The 15,561-nt window shown below is 53.8% G+C and overlaps 1 protein-coding gene and 1 long non-coding RNA gene across 3 annotated transcripts in view; one reads left to right on the top strand and one right to left on the bottom strand.

The window, feature by feature from the left end:
* The window catches only part of ZNF469 (zinc finger protein 469), a 337,361-nt gene that overhangs the window by 130,762 nt on the left and 191,038 nt on the right, over positions 1–15,561 (bottom strand). The gene's annotated exons all lie outside the window — the stretch shown is intronic.
* LOC144338192 (uncharacterized) lies at positions 10,707–14,491 on the top strand. Its single transcript, XR_013412078.1, has 2 exons — positions 10,707–10,933; positions 11,686–14,491. It is a non-coding gene; the product is annotated as an uncharacterized LOC144338192 (long non-coding RNA).

The following is a 15,561-nucleotide window of genomic DNA, read 5'->3' as shown; positions in this document are numbered from 1 at the left end:
ATGTCAGAAAAAGCGGATTAAAGAAACAACAAAAAGAGTAAGTTAAAGACCAACCCGTCAAGAGACAAATGGGCAAATGGCCTGAGAAGCTGGTGCAAGAAAGTAAATCCAAGCGACCTATAACATGAGAACAGGCTGAGCCTCCTGGGAATTAGAACTACCATGCTGATAGGGTTTGGCTCTGTCCCCACCCAAATCTCATCTTGAATTGTAGCTCCCGTAATTCCCACATGTTGTGAGAGGGACCTGGTGGGAGATAATTGAATCATGGGGATGGTTTCTCCCCTACTGTTCTCATGGTACTGAAAAGTCTAATGGGATCTGATGGGTTTATACAGGGAAACCCCTTTTGCTTGGTTCTCATTATCTCTTTGCCGGCCACCATGTAAGATGTGCCTTTGCTTTTCTTTCGTCTTCTGCCATGATTGTGAGGCCTCCCCAGCCATGTGGAACTGTGAGTTCATTAAACCTCTTTCCTTTATAAATTACCCAGTCTTGGGTATGTGTTTATCAGCAGTGTGAGAACAGACTAATACAAGCAGCCAGTGAGATTTCACCATCAGGTGTTCCACCATCAGTCATTTGAAAGCACACGGCTTCAGGGCAGGCGTGGAAGAACAAGCACCAGGCCACATCATTGCAAGAATGCAAATCGATATGCCCTTGTTGGCGAACAACTTGGCCAACTCAATCCAAGTTTAAGACACACGACCCTGGGACCAGGTGTGGCCTCCCAGATATCTACCTGGTACTCACAGAGACTTCTACACTAGGACTATCTCTGCAACCCTGCAGGGACAGCCCTGAAACCACCAGACACCCCTGGGTCGGAGCCCAGCACAGTAAGTTATAGAATGACCCACTGACAGAGGGCAGGCCACCATCCCTTACTTGCTGTTCTGAAGTCCCCACAAAAGTTCTTCTGGAACTTGCTTGGAAATTTGCAGTGAGACTGTTTATTTTCTTTGCTTCTCCAATCAGGGTAAATATTCATGTTTCAGTACAGAAACAGTAATGGGCTTTCTTATGGGTTATTTCCCTGGATCCCGTGGGAGTGCTGTGTAAATGTGCATTACATTTCTAAAATCCCGAGTTCTGAAATAAAAAGCCTACTGAACTCCAGGGTTTGGATAAAAGCTTGGGGACCTGCAGTTTCAGCTTTAAAAAGAGTGAGGCCTCAGCCAGGCAGCCAAGGTCAATGTTCCCTGCGATGCATCCTGTTGATGGTGTAGACTCCCGAGGGGATATGGAGAGACGGGCACTTTGCCCCCAGGGTCTTCCTCCCAGTGATTCATCATCGTAGTCTAACCATGAGAAAAACACTAGACAATCCCAATTGAGGGATGCTCCATAAAATACCCAGGCAGTCCTCAAAACTGTCGAGATCTTCAAAAACAAGGAGTCAGAGTGGAGCCGAAGGAGGCGTGATGAGGAAATGCCAGGTGGGATCTGGATGGGGTCCTGGGGCAGGAGGAGGCTGTGAGGGGTGCATGGGGAATAAGGATGGATCAGTGTTCATCAGTGACAATGAAGGCACTGCCTGAGGGTGAGATGTGGACAGTTGTGCGCAGGGCACATAGAAACTCTGTGCCATCTTCTCGATTTTTCAGTAAATCTAAAACTGCTCTTTTAAAAAGCCTATTAAAAATAAAAAGCAGTAGCCTGGCCAAAATGGTGAAACCCCATCTCTACTAAAAATATACAAATTAGTTGGGCTTGGTGGCGCACACCTGTAATCCCTACTTAGGAGACTGAGGCAGGAGAATTGCTTGAACCCAGGAGGCAGAGGTTGCAGTGAGCCGAGATTGTGGTGGTGCTCTCCAGCCTGGGCGACAGAGCAAGACTCTGTCTCAAAAGGTAAATAAATAAAAACAAGAAAATAAAAAGAAGGACAAGGTACCATCAAGGAACAAGACACAGGCTACAGAAAAGTAAAGGGGAAAGTACAGCTATCACTTGTGTGTGCAAACGGCTCCACAGGGAAGAAGGGGCAGTACGCAGGGCTGTTAGATATGTGACTTGGGAGATGTGACCAGAGCCCCAGCCACACCATTATTTCTGCCTTTCTTGACCACCCTAAAATTTAAGCAGTGGGATGCACTTCCTTGTGTCTTAGCCAACAGCTCCTACTCGCCAGCTCCCCAAGGAAATACTGCTTCCCTCCCCCAGCTTCTCCTGCCTCAGAGTTTGGGGTAGCAAGGAAGTCAGCAGGTGCCTGAAGCTGTGTCTTCTGTGTAATCTGCAGGTTCTGCAGAGATTTGCACCACTCAACACCCTCACGCCAGGCTATCCCACCTGATGACTCCTTCCCTCCCCGTTGGCTTCTCCCTGCCCCCACTGCACCACTGGAGGGCACCCCTGCTCCCCACGGCGCCCTCCCTCCCAGGCCACTCAGTGCACAGGAATCACACACCTGTTATGGCTCTTCTGATTCTAGGAAGGGTTTTACCACACGTGTGGGTCATAGACCTGACTCCTCAAAGCCACGCTGCCGTGGACAGTGGAGGGATCTGGCCTCTGGCAGGGGCAAGCCCTCAGGTTCCAGCTGACTCCTGCCACACGAGTTGTTTCTGCCTCAACAGAGTAGCCCTGATACTTTGTCATTTTGATCCCAGGGACAGGACAGAGGGGCTGGGGGGCCAGCATTTGAGGAGAGTGAACCACACTCACTGGCACTGAGAGGGCACCTCACAGGGCACTCCCCCCACCAGGTGTCCTGAACACCGAGAGGGCACTCTCCCCGCCAGGTGTCCTGAACACTGAGAGGGCACTCCCCCCGCCAGGTGTCCTGAACATAGTGCTCCTCCCAGCCCAGCTTGGAGGTGTCCCTGTAGGCCTGGCCACCACAGGTCACTGCTGTCCCACCCTCCTCAAATTGCCAGCACACCACCATGGAGCCCACTCCTCCAGGCTGACACACTTATGAGGCCTTCCTTCTTCCCCTGAAAGGTGGGCATCAGCCTGAGGGCCTCTGGGCAGCATGCACAGGGCAGGGTCTGGTGTGAGAGACTCACTAGGGGAAAACCTGTGAGAAAACTAGGGCAGGAGCCTGGGAGGTTGGGAGAAGGTCCAGTCGGGATGTGGGTCTGGGCCCTGGGCAGGAGAGAAGGAAGAAAGGAAGGTTGGGAGCCCTTTGCATAGTGGCTCAGCAGGGCCACTGGGGAGGCCTCAAGCCAAAGTCACCACCACCCAGGAACAGCTTGCCTAGGTGTCAGGCTGGCCTCGATGCAAATGTGGAGGTGAGCTCAGGGTGCAGAGGCTGTGCCACTGGTCAGTCCTGCTCCCCACAATGGAAGGCCTGAGAGGCATGTTCTCATGGCTCTGCAGACAGCACTCAGGAGGATGTCTGTCCAAATAGATGAGGAAAAACCTCCCGGTTTCTTTCTGGGGGACTCCTGAGAATCTACTGTGCTTTGCATCCCATGGAGCTCATGGAGGTGGGGTCTGCTCACTCTTCCAGCCCTCCCTCACCATGCTCAGTTTGTGGGCATCCTTCTGCTCCAGGCACCAGGAGTGCAGCAGTGAGGAAGAGAGGGAATCCTGCTCTAAGACATGGGCTCTGGTGGAAGAGGACTAGATTGCAATGCTGGGTGCTCTGCAGAGAACAGAGCATGGAGGGGCAGGCTGGGGGAGATGGGAAGAACTGGCCCTTTCATTTTAACTCATTATTGGTGAAAGATTCCCTAGGTCCTTAAAAACATCTCCCAAAGAATCATATGATTTTAAAATCTTGTCCCTGAGTCAGTGCGATCCCGATCACAATCTCTTCTGGCTTTCTTGCCAAAATTGCCAAGCAGATCCTGAGATTCATATGGAAATGTAAGGGACTCAGAATAGCCAAAACAATCTTGAAAAAGAGCAAAGTTGGACTCACACGTCCCACTTTCAAAGCTGATGGCAAAAGTACAGAAGACGAGAGCTGGCATAAGCACAGATACGCAGAATGATGGAATGGACTGAGAATGAGGGCTGGAAATAAACCCTCACAGTTACAGTCTACTGATTTCCAACAAGGGCACCAAGGCAGTTCAACAGGGAAAGAATAATTTTTGCAACAGATGGTACTGGGCCTAGTGGATATCCATGTGCAAAAGAATGAGGTTAGACCCCTACCTCACACCATACACAACATGAACTCCAAAAGTAGCAGCAACCTGAATGTAAGAGCTGAAACCGTAACACTCTTAGAAGACAACATAGGAATACATCTTTGTGGCTTTGAGTTAGGCTATAATTTCTTACATATAACACCAAAAGCACAAATGACAAAAAAGAAAGTAGATAAAACTACTTTCTCAAAATTAAAACATTTGTGCTGCAAATAATACCATTAAGAAAGTGAAAAGGAAACCCAGAGAATAAGAGAAAACTTTTGCAAACCATATATCCAATAGGGAACCTGGCTGTAGAACACATAAATAACCTTGCAACAATAATAAAAAGACAAGAATCCAAGTAAAAATGGGGTAAAGGGTCTGAGTAGATATTTCTCCGAAGAAGATACACAAATGGTCAGCAAGCACGTGAAAAGACACTGACATCATTAGTCATCAAGGAAAGGCAAATAAAAACCACAATGAGATGCCACTTCACACCCAGGAGCTTGGCTGTCATCAAAAAGACAGACAATAACAGGTGTTGATGAGAGTAGGGAGAATTTGAAACCCTCCCACACTGCCCATGGGAATGTGAGATGTGGCAGCCTCTTTGGAAAACAGTTTGACCAGTCCTCTTGGAATGTTAACTGTACAGTGACTGTACAACCAGCAATGCTGCTTGTAGCTGGGGACTCTAAAGAAATGGAAACCTTTGTTCACATAAAAACGGGTACACAAATGTTCATTATTCACAATAGCCAAAAAGTGGAAACAGCCCAAATTTCCATCAGTGGAAGAACGGATAAACAAAATGTGGTCTATCTACTCAGCGGAATGTTCTTCAGCCACAGAAGGAATGAAGTGTTGACACACACCCCAGTGTGGGGGACCTTGAAAACGTCGTGCTGAGTAAAAGACACCAGCTTCAAAGGGCCATGCATGGTATGATCCCATTTCTATGAAATGCCCAGAACAGGGAAACCTGTGGAGGCAGAAAGCGGATTGGCAGTTGCCAGGGACTGGGGTAGAAGTATGGGGGAGGAACAAGGCTGATAATAAGGGGCCTGGAGTTTCTTTCTGGAGTAATAAAAGTGTTTTGGAATTAGATAATGGCAATGGTTGCACAATTCTGTGAATTCACGAAAAACCACTGAATTGTACAGTTTAAAAGAGTGACTTTTATGGTATATGAATTATATCTAAATACAGATGTTGCTAAAAAAACTCATTGTTTTTTACCAGTTCCCTACCATCTGATGGAAGCGGGGAAAGGGAAGGAGATGGAATAAAGCCAAAGCCTGTCTGTCAAAGCTCATTTCTGGAGCAAGGACCCCGGTCCTGGTCAGGGTCCTGGGTTGCCTTGTCCACACCTGGCCTGGAGGCGTCTGAGCTGCGTTCCAGCAGCGTCAAGCAATGCCGGGCAGTTGTGGGGCTTCAGGCTGTTGGTGCTGGCGGACCCAGCGCTGTGTGGACCACACCCCACCACCCTCTGGGTGCAAGTGACCCCCGCACCTTCCTCAGGGCTTCCCACTCAACAGGCGCTCTGCAGCTCAGCTTCCCCGAGCGTCCCAGGGTGTCACAGAGGCTAAGCAGGCTGCTGTGTGTTAAACCCACCTGGTATCCACACACCTACAGAGAACAACTCAACAGTGACAGGTTAGTACGAGAGCCCCAGCCCTTGCACAGGAGGCAGAGGCAGGGCACATCCCTCAGCTCCTTGAGTTCCCTTACTGACAAGGAGATGCAGACAGCACCTGCCATGCAGGAGTGTGTGGACACGAGAGCAAGGGGTGCCTAGACGGTGCTGGCGGCACAGCCTGGTGCCTGGCACACTGTGGGCTCCTGACATCATTAGTAAACCGTGGACAGGAGGCTGCTTCTGAACCTCTTGTCATTGGAAGCCCCTGCCTTGTGCCTTCCTTAAGCCCACAACACACCTGTTGGGAACTACCAGCTTTGGCATCTCCAGGCCTTTCTGCAGTGCAGTCAGACCAGGTGTCTACATTCACACCCACATGGGTATGGCTGCATGGGGTGTGAGGGTGTGTACATGTATGCATGTGTGTAAGGATATGTGTATATGTGGGTTTACATGACAGTGTGTGTGAGTGCATGAGAAGATGGGTGTGCATGAGAGTGTGCTGGTGATGTGTGGGAGTGTGTATGTGAACATGGATGCATGAGTGTGCATCTGTGTCTGGGCATGCGCATGAGTGGTGAGTGTGCATGCATGTGTATATGTGTGCATGTGAATGTGCATTTGAGTGTGCATATGTGTATTTGCATGTGTGTATGAGCATGCATGTGTGAGTGTGCAGGTGTGTATGCAGGTATGTGAGTATGCATGTATGGGCATACATGTGCCTGTGAGCATGCGTGTGCACGTGTGTGAGGGTGTGTGTGCACGTGTGCCTGTGAGTGTGCACGGGCACGTGTGTGAGGGTGTGTGTGCATGCCTGTGAACATGTTCACTCACGTGTGTGAGGGTGTGCACTCACATTTCCTGCACATGCAGACATCCCTTTGGTGTGGTCTGCCCCATGTCAGGCATGGACATCAGGCCTCAGAAGGACTTTTCGTGGGAGTCTCTGCACCAGGACGTCACTCCTGCTGATGCCCACCACTGCATTCGCTCTGTGTGGGTTTCAGAGACTGCCCTGTCTCCAGCTTGGCCTCTGCTGCTCTGACTTCCAGTAGGCTCCTGAATTATCCAGTGGCTTGGGGAGGGGGATTCCAGATGGAACTTGGGTGTGGCTTTAAGAGGATTCAGAGCTTCAGATAAGGGAGCCCAAAGCCACTGTCCAAAGTCTTGCAGGGGAAGTCCACCGGCCTCCAGGGCACAGGCAGCACCTGGGTCCCTTGCTTCAGTGAACAATGTGTTATTACACTGCCTCCTAAGCCAGATGAGACAATACAAATTCCTCAAAGCAGCAGTCAAAAACTATAATCTGATTTTGCAACATCCAGGAGCAGATGCTCTTTGGGAGGAATAAAACACGAAGATGATGGGGGAAGGAATGCGTTGGGTTTGTGTTTGCCTTTTCATGCTCTTGGCTTCCAAACACTTGAGGTTGAAGCATGCCACAGAGAGCAGAAGCAGCTGGGTGAAGCCCTGGACAGGCACATTCCTGAGCTGAGTCGGGTGGATATGGGAACATGCTGGCCCCCTTGCTCACCGGGCGACTGGGTGAGTCTGTCGCCAAAAGTCAAAATGCCCTCCCCGCAGCTCTCTCCGCTCTTGGAGAGGGAGGTCTGGATGGAGGCCCAGCCCCTCCAGATTCCTCTGTCCTGGCCCTTCTCAGTTTCCCATCTTCAGACAGTTCCAGGCTGTTGTACTGGCCGTGCAGACTTGCCTGCAACAGGGTGGGAGGAGCCCACAGTGCGATGGGGACGTGTGTGCATTCCATCGCCCTGGTGTCACTGGTGTGGGAGGCCGGGCTGCAGCGCTGGGCCGTCGGGGCATCCGTGACCTCCCAGATAAGATAAAGGGCTGTGAAGCCACGGTCTCCCTTCCCAAGCCTCTCCCTACTCCTAGGATGAGCTTTCCAGAGGGGTCCTATGCGAAGGTTGCAAACTGCTTGCAAAGGCCAGCAAGTCCTCCTCCCAGAACAAGCCTCCTCTGAGCACGCTCTGGTCTACGTAACAGCCCAGGAGCTGCGGAGTTGCCCCATTACCTCTGGAAAGCTGCCTCACCTCTCAGCAGCTCCTTGCAAAAGGACCTCTTCAAGAGGAAGCAGGAGCAGCCCCCAGCCTCATCAGCAACCTTCATTAAGAGTGATGTGTGGCACCGAGTGAGTGTGTGGCACTGAGTGAGTGTGGCCTGTGTGGGTGCTTTGTATCACGTCTCTTTAGTCTGCACAACCTCCTGATGAGAGGAAGACAGCTCTCACTCCCATTCTGCAGATGAGGAGCCCGCCGGTTAGCAGGGAGTTTCAGGATTTCATGGGGGAGTCAAGCATGTTCTGAAGAGGGTGCTGGGCCTGCCTGTAAGAGGCTCATGGCTTGGCTGGGAGGACAAGGTAAGAAGAGAGTGGAGGCACCGCCAGAGCCGTCAGCCCCACTGGAAGGTAGAGGTGGAGCTGGACCCCATGCCCTTGGGAGGGCTTCTCCAACTCTGCGGTTCTGAGATTTTCTCCTGGGATGCCTCCAAGAAGCACGAGTAGAATGTTCCTCCCGGCAGTGGAGTTCCATGGGAGCCAGGGCCAGGTGTGGCTGCAGGCTGGGGTGGGCCCTAGGAGGGGCTGAGGGGCTCTGGAAAGCTGGACACAAGGAAGTGGGCAGGGATCCTGGCTGGAAAGGCCCAGTGGAGAGAACAGCACCGGCGAGGGTGCAGAGCAGAAAGCACACGTGTCCATGTACCCAGCCAGTGGGGCTCAGGAGAACTTATGTGATGGTGCCTGGGATGAAGGGAACTGTTGCCTTGATTTCACTTTAATTAACTAATGAATGATCACCACGGCTGGTGGCTGCATGCTGGAGGGTGCAGCTCTGGACTGCTCTGACAATGACAGGCTGCAAACACCAAATCCCCAGACACAACTTCACACTTTCCTATCAGGCCCAGAGCTCACAGCACAGATTGACAGACAGACACCAGGGGAGCAGGGAATCTGCACTTCAGCCGTCAGATTGGAGTTCAACCCTGAAGGACCCACCCTCTGAAAGGCAAATGTGCCACATTCTGGCCCTGGGGACAGGAGTGTTCAGGGGCCTGCAGGAGGATAACATTGCTGAGTTCCACACCCTTCTCACACATCTGTTTTTCTGCAGTGTCTGGGATTGCCAAGCCTCCCCTTTTTGGCAGCCCCACAGCCGCCCAGGGCAGGGGGGTTCTGTAGTGGAGGCCCCACCCTGGCCCCTACGGCACGTTGCTGAACTGGGAAGTAGATGAGAGTGACGAGAGGGCAGAGACCTGAGGTTCCTGGAAAGCAGACAGAGGCAGGGCCCTACGGAGCAGCCAGCGGGGACAGGGGCCTCGGAGTCCAAGCAGAAAGTGAGCCTCCAGCAGGGAGCGGACGCTGTTCCTTCCTCCCAATGTCTGTTCACTCCTGCCCAGCATCTGTGGAGTGCCTCTGTACACACAGCCTGACCCCGTGTATCTCCACTGCCAGGGCGATGGAGAACCTTCCTCAACCACAGGCCCAGGCGAGCCCAAGCAGCTGTGAGCCCAGGGAGGTGGCCGGAACACATTCTCCTTCTAATGGAAAAGCCGAGGAACGGAGTGCTGGAAGTCAGGCAGGGTGGGCCGCGCTTCCCGGGCCAAAGGAAGCAGCCACTGAAACAGACTTTTAAGACACACAGAGCACCACATATAAATATATCTGCTCTTAAAAAAAGGAACGAATTTTATCTTGAGAGAGACTCCACTGGCCAGACTCAGACATGAAGTATTTTTACCATTAATATCATCCGGGCGCATGTGGAATTGTTTCATAAGAGGCTGACTCCTGGCACTCCGACAGCAGCGGGGACAGGACGTCAGACTGCAGGTGCCCACCACCCCTGCGGCTCCTGCCTCCTCCTTGGTGTCAGTCACCACCCGAGTCTCCCACTACCCAGAGAGAACAGGGCCGCGGTCCTGACCGAACGCCCAGCTGTTCTCAGCAGCATCTGCTCTGCACAGGGTTGCCTGGAAACAAACTGCCCGAGAGCCAGGCTCAGCCCTGCTGTGGTGGAGCTCGGGGCTTCCCTGAGCCTCAGGTTCCCTGTCTTTACAGTGAGCACAACAATGTATATGTAACAAGGTTTGGGGGAGGAGGGCCCTGCAGCTGCTGGTGAACTAGGAATCGGTTAACGGTCATCAGGACTGTCACCCTGATAGTTACCCCTCCTGCCTGCAGCCTGGGATGCTGAGCCCTGAGCGGGGATCTGAGGAGGGGGCTCGGGGGACGGGGGCAGAAAGGTGAGGCCTGTTTCTCAGTAACCCACAAAAAGGATGTGCACAGAGACAGAAGGGACAAGAGAGCTGGGCAGAGACAAAGCCGGCCCGGCCCCACACCAGTGGTTCCCATAGAGACAGCATCTCATGACCACTTCTAGCGGGCTCCTCAACAGCTCCTAGCGGGCTCCTCAACAGCTCCTAGCAGGCTCCTCAACTTCTAGCGGGCTCCTCAACTTCTAGCGGGCTCCTCAACAGCTCCTAGCGGGCTCCTCAACTTCTAGCGGGCTCCTCAACAGCTCCTAGCGGGCTCCTCAACAGCTCCTAGCGGGCTCCTCAACTTCTAGCGGGCTCCTCAACAGCTCCTAGCGGGCTCCTCAACTTCTAGCGGGCTCCTCAACAGCTCCTAGCGGGCTCCTCAACTTCTAGCGGGCTCCTCAACAGCTCCTAGCGGGCTCCTCAACTTCTAGCGGGCTCCTCAACAGCTCCTGGGCATTCCCGGTTGTGGCTACAAACGGGGACCTGCCGAAATGCTCAGGAGATGCCTGTCTCCCCTACCCGCCTGACGGTGCCCTGGAGAGGCTGTTTGGGTGAGCCTCTGCCTCTCCATCCCACTGTTCACTGAGTGCAAGAGAGAGTTCTCTTCCAAATAATCATCCCTTAGAAAAGCGTGGCCACTGTGCGTCGGAGTTATCTTCCATCCTCTCACACACAAAGCATGTTCCCAATGGCTTTGGTTCTTTTCTTTTCTTTTTCTTTCTTTCTTTCTTTCTTTTTTTTTTTTTTGAGACAGTCTTGCTCTGTCGCCCAGGCTGGAGTGCAGTGGCATGATCTCAGTCCACTGCAACCTCTGCCTCACAGGTTCAATGGATTCTCCTGCCTCAGCCTCCCGAGTAGCTGGGATTACAGGTGCCCGCCACCACGATTGGCTAATTTGTATATTTTTAGTAGAGATGGGGTCTCATCATGTTGGCCAGGCTGGTCTCCAACGCCTGACCTCAGGTGATCCGCCCGCCTCGGCCTCCCAAAGTGCTGGGATCACAGGTGTGAGCCACCACACCCGGCCTCTAACAGCTTAGCTCTGAGAAAGGGCTCTTGTGTGAGACAACCAGCTTGGAAGGGGCTGGAGTCATCACGGAGCTTCCCAGGGGCTGGGTGGGTGAAGAAGGCGGCCCATTAGCGACTCACTTGTTCATTATTCCAAGAGGAATCATGTGCTCTATGCGAGTGTTAGATACAAGGGTGTGCCAACCTCTGAGGCTCCCTTTGGACACGAGAAATGAAGCCACTGAGAAAAGCGCTCCCTGATGCTGGGTGGTGGGTTTCTGGCTTAGGACAGACGATGGCAGCACCGAGCACGGAGCCTGTGGGCAATCCCGGAGCCCTGAGGGACGCCGCACCCGCCCCACACAGGTTTTCACTCCGGAGAGGAAGGAAGGATGTCGTATGTCCGAGGACCTGGACTGAAGATGAAAAGACAGTGCAGGGTGACAGGCTCAGAGGGGAGGAGCCTGACTCTGAACCTGGGTCTCCCGGCTGTAAATCCAGCCTCCATCCATGGCCACCTCCCACCCTCACCACCCGGGCAGGACTGTTGTGAACTGCAGTGGTCGTGCCTCCAGACACCCAGCGGCTCTGGTTGTAGAATCAGCTTTGTCGAAATCAAAGTGACTTTGAGCAAGAGAAGATGCCCCACTGCAGAGTTGGGAGAAATTCCAGTTTCTTTTTCCCGGGTCAGGCAATCAAGGGACAATGGTGTGAGCCGGTCAGGCCGAGCAGGGCTCTTCTCCCGTTCCTTCCTCATCCGCGAATGCCATTGCGTCCCCCAGCCACGCCATGCGCTGCCAACATCACAGCAGGCTCCCCGGGGAAAGACCTGGCAGAGGGGCCACGGTGATGCCACCACACATAGAAAAGGTCGTCCTCAAACAAGCGCCCTGCAACGCTGCCATTGTACTGGAGCAGTGCTGGCCTCAGAGGGAAACTCCAGCCAGAGTGGCTGGAACCCCCATGGAGAAGTCCATCCTGCTCAGGGCCCGGCACCTCATGGGCGTGAGTCCCCTGTCTCGTCCAGGGAAGTGGATGAGAGCCAGTGGGGCCCCTGTGGCGGAGGCAGAGCCCACCCAAATCCCTGAAGACCTCCTAGCTCATCTGGGTGGGGCAGGGATTGGCACCCAGCTGTCGTGGGATCACAGGGACCTGACCCCCAGTCACCATCCCAGAACAGAGACTGTCACCATCCACATCGCACTGCAAAGCTTCCCTGGGTTCAGCTACGACTCCCAGAAGCCACAGCCCCATGCCTCAAGATGAGCCCTTGTTAGATCATCAAAGCTGTGCTGCTTCCTGTCTGTGGCTCCTGGAACGGCCTAGCTAGTTCCCTGTTACTTGGTTCCCTCCTGCAAGGACCAGTGCTGCCGGCACCTGGAGCCCCCTGCCCTCCAGCCTCTCTGAAGCCCTCTCCTGCCTCAAGCTGCCTCCCACAGGAAGCCCTCCCTGGCCCCCGGTGGCTTACAGGGCTTTCTCCTGACCTTCACCCGACACTCATCTGTGTGGGGCTCTGGAGGGCTGACCTAGGTTCCCCGGGCAAGTGTCTGCTGTGTGTCTGCTCCCCCAGCTCTCAGGGAGCTCGCCGCCAGAGCTTCTGTGAGGGGATTTTACACAGAAGAGGGATCACCCCTCAGAGGGGAAAATGGGGCCAGCAGGGTGGACCCTACAGGGATGTGGATTTTGGCTTCAAAGATGGAAGGAATTTCTAGCAGACCTATCTATTTAAGGATGGAATGCACGCCTGCTTGCTCCTGTCTCGGGAGGTGCCCGTGGGATCTGGAGAGCCAGTGAGGAGTGGGGAGAGGAAGGTGGGAGCTCTGACCTTCCAGAACATTGCCTCCCTCTGTGTACCGGGGCCAAATATCTCTGGCACACGACCAAGAACTCAGAAATGTTTAAATCTGAAATATTTTAATAGTAAGAATCAGCAGCAGCTCCATGTCCTCTCCACACCTCATGAGACTTTCCTAATACGAAAAGCTAAAAACAATTGAAGATATTTTGAGTTTCGCCTTCCAGGGTCTCAGCCTGGGCTGTCTGGACTGGTGACTGCCACCAGCCTTGCCCCAAATTGAACAGGCTTCTCTTGGAACTCGGTGAACAAGCAGCAACTTGGTGGCACTGGTGCCGCGTGCGGCGTCCGCCCTTTCCCAGAGGCTCCCTTGTGCACAGCTCCGAGAGGTGGAAGGAGCCCCCAGCAGACATGCTCGAGGCATGTTCTTGGCCCAGGAAGCCCCGACCAGGGGCGCTGCTGACTATGGGAGTGGACAGCACAGCCCAGAGCCCTCTTCTCCAAAGCCACTGACGAAAGAGGCCTCGGACCGAGCCTGGTGCCCCAGACCCCACCTCTCCCCACGGGCTGTGGCGGGGGGTGGGGGACTGTCAAGAGGATGTCAGGGTTACATCTCCAATTGTGGTCTTAAGGCCCTTGTGCCATTTACAAACTGAAAAGATGAAGAAGGACTTGATTTGTGGTGACAAGCCCCATGGGACAATTGCAGGAATCGACTCGCCATGCTCATAACATAAAGATACTGGGGAACACCTTTGGGGAACCTTCTTCCTCAAGCTGGCAGCACAGGCTAACGGGGCAGCTGTTACCTCAAAGGGACCTGGGGATAAAAGCCACACCGGCACCTGTAGTGGCCTCAATCATGTCTCCTAAAGAGGTCAGGTCCTAATCCTTGGACCCTGCAAATGTGTCCTTGTTTGGAGAAAGGGCCAATGACTAAATGAAGGTTCTGGAGACAAGATGATCCTGGACCACCTGGGTGGGCCCTGAATGCAATCACAGATGTCTTCATAAGAGGGAGGCGGACGGAGCTCCGTTCTAGAGAGGAGAGAGTGTGCGGGGACGGAGCAGAGAGAGATGAAGATGCCGGCCCTGGAGACTGGAGTGAGCCGCAGGGCTCACGGCAACAGCTTCCGTTTCCCACCTGCTGTGTGCTGTGGGCCGTAAGAGAACCAGCGGCGGTGAGGCAGGCTGGCCACTTCCAGGCCACGTGTGGGCAGATGCAAGTGCTTTGCCGGTGAGCCTATGACAGAGTGCAAATAAACAGAAAAAGTGCATGGAGAGAAGCGCTGAGGAAAGCGGACATGGAGGCTGAGTCTTGTCACGCATGCACCCATCTTTGAGTCATCCCTGGTGGGACCCTGCTGAGCAACGGAACCTCTTTGATTGTACCTGAAGCCACCACCTCCCCATTAACTTTGTGGCCATGAGCACAGCTGAGGGACCACTCAGACACCTGCCCCGTTCCAATCTCCCAACGCCACTGAACCGCCTCTGAGCTGCGTGTTGCTGGGCTGGACAGAATGCAGGTTTCGAGGCTAGAGCCGAAAGCAGACGCTGCATGGCAACACTGTTTCGGTGCCTGCCGCCGGCTGCTTACTGGATGTCTGCTCCAGATCTCTCCTAGAGAAATGGCTTTTCCAGCGTTTGGGAGACGAGGACCCGCCGAGAGACGTGTTGCTCAGTGCCCGACATCCAACATCAGTCTGGGTGGCTTCTGATCCAGCCTGCACCGAAATGGCCCTGCTTCAAAACAGCTGCATCCAATGTGCCGCACCAGGGCTGTCCTTCTGCCTGATGTGCCTGTCCCTCCCCTCTGTGGGGTGTGGGTGTGTGAGCGTGTGTGCGGTGTGTGTGAGCATGTGAGTGTGCACGGCCATGTGAGCATGTGAGCATGGGTGAGTGTGCATGTGTGTGTGCGTGTGTGCACCTGTGTGTATGTGTGTGTGGGTGGGTGGAGCATGGGCAAATGTGCATGAGAATGTGTGTGAGCATGGGTGTGCACGTGTGAGTGCACAAGTGTGCGTGAGTGTGAGCATGTCTGAGTGTACATGTATGTGTGCGTGCATATTTGAGTGTGATCATGTCTGTGCATGTATGTGTGTGCATATGCACACCTGTGTGTGAGCACATGAGTGTGAATATGTGTGTACGTGCACCTGTGTGTGTGTGGGAGGAGGGTGAGCATGTCTGTGAGTGTGCATGTATGTGTGTGAGTATGGGTGTGCATGTATGTGTATGCACCTGTGTATGTGTGCGTGAGCGTGTGTGTGTGTGTGTGTGTGTGTGTGTGTGTCATTCCTCCACCCCCACGCAGCTGGAACCTGTTCCACCCACTTTGCCATCCCCACTGGGGACAGGAGCTGGGATCCTACGAGGATGTCCCCGCCAGGCTGGCCCCTTCCCAGGCGTCTGGAGTCTGGACACAGAAGCCCCACCCCATGGCCTTGGGGTTGTTGCAATACATCAGGGTCTGTGAGGGCCACTCAGGGAAATTCCTGCGGCAGGAAGGGATCCGCAAAGGAGGGGGCCCTGCAAAGGCGCGGCGGGGCGGCTTGCTTCCGTCCTTCGGAGGCAATATCCTCTGCAGAGCCGAGAGCCCGAGGGGGGACGCTTATCAAAGCCAGTCGCTGCCCCAGGGACGGAGCGACATCCAAGCCCTTTCTCTATTCACAGTAAATCTCATGGGGGCCGAGGGGCCAGCTGCCTTCCATATTTCTGGGGCAACAGAACGCAGGTTGAGA

Source organism: Macaca mulatta, chromosome 20 (genome assembly GCF_049350105.2).
Source record: "Macaca mulatta isolate MMU2019108-1 chromosome 20, T2T-MMU8v2.0, whole genome shotgun sequence".
Lineage (NCBI taxonomy): Eukaryota > Metazoa > Chordata > Mammalia > Primates > Cercopithecidae > Macaca > Macaca mulatta.
This window is presented reverse-complemented; position numbering and strand designations above follow the sequence as displayed.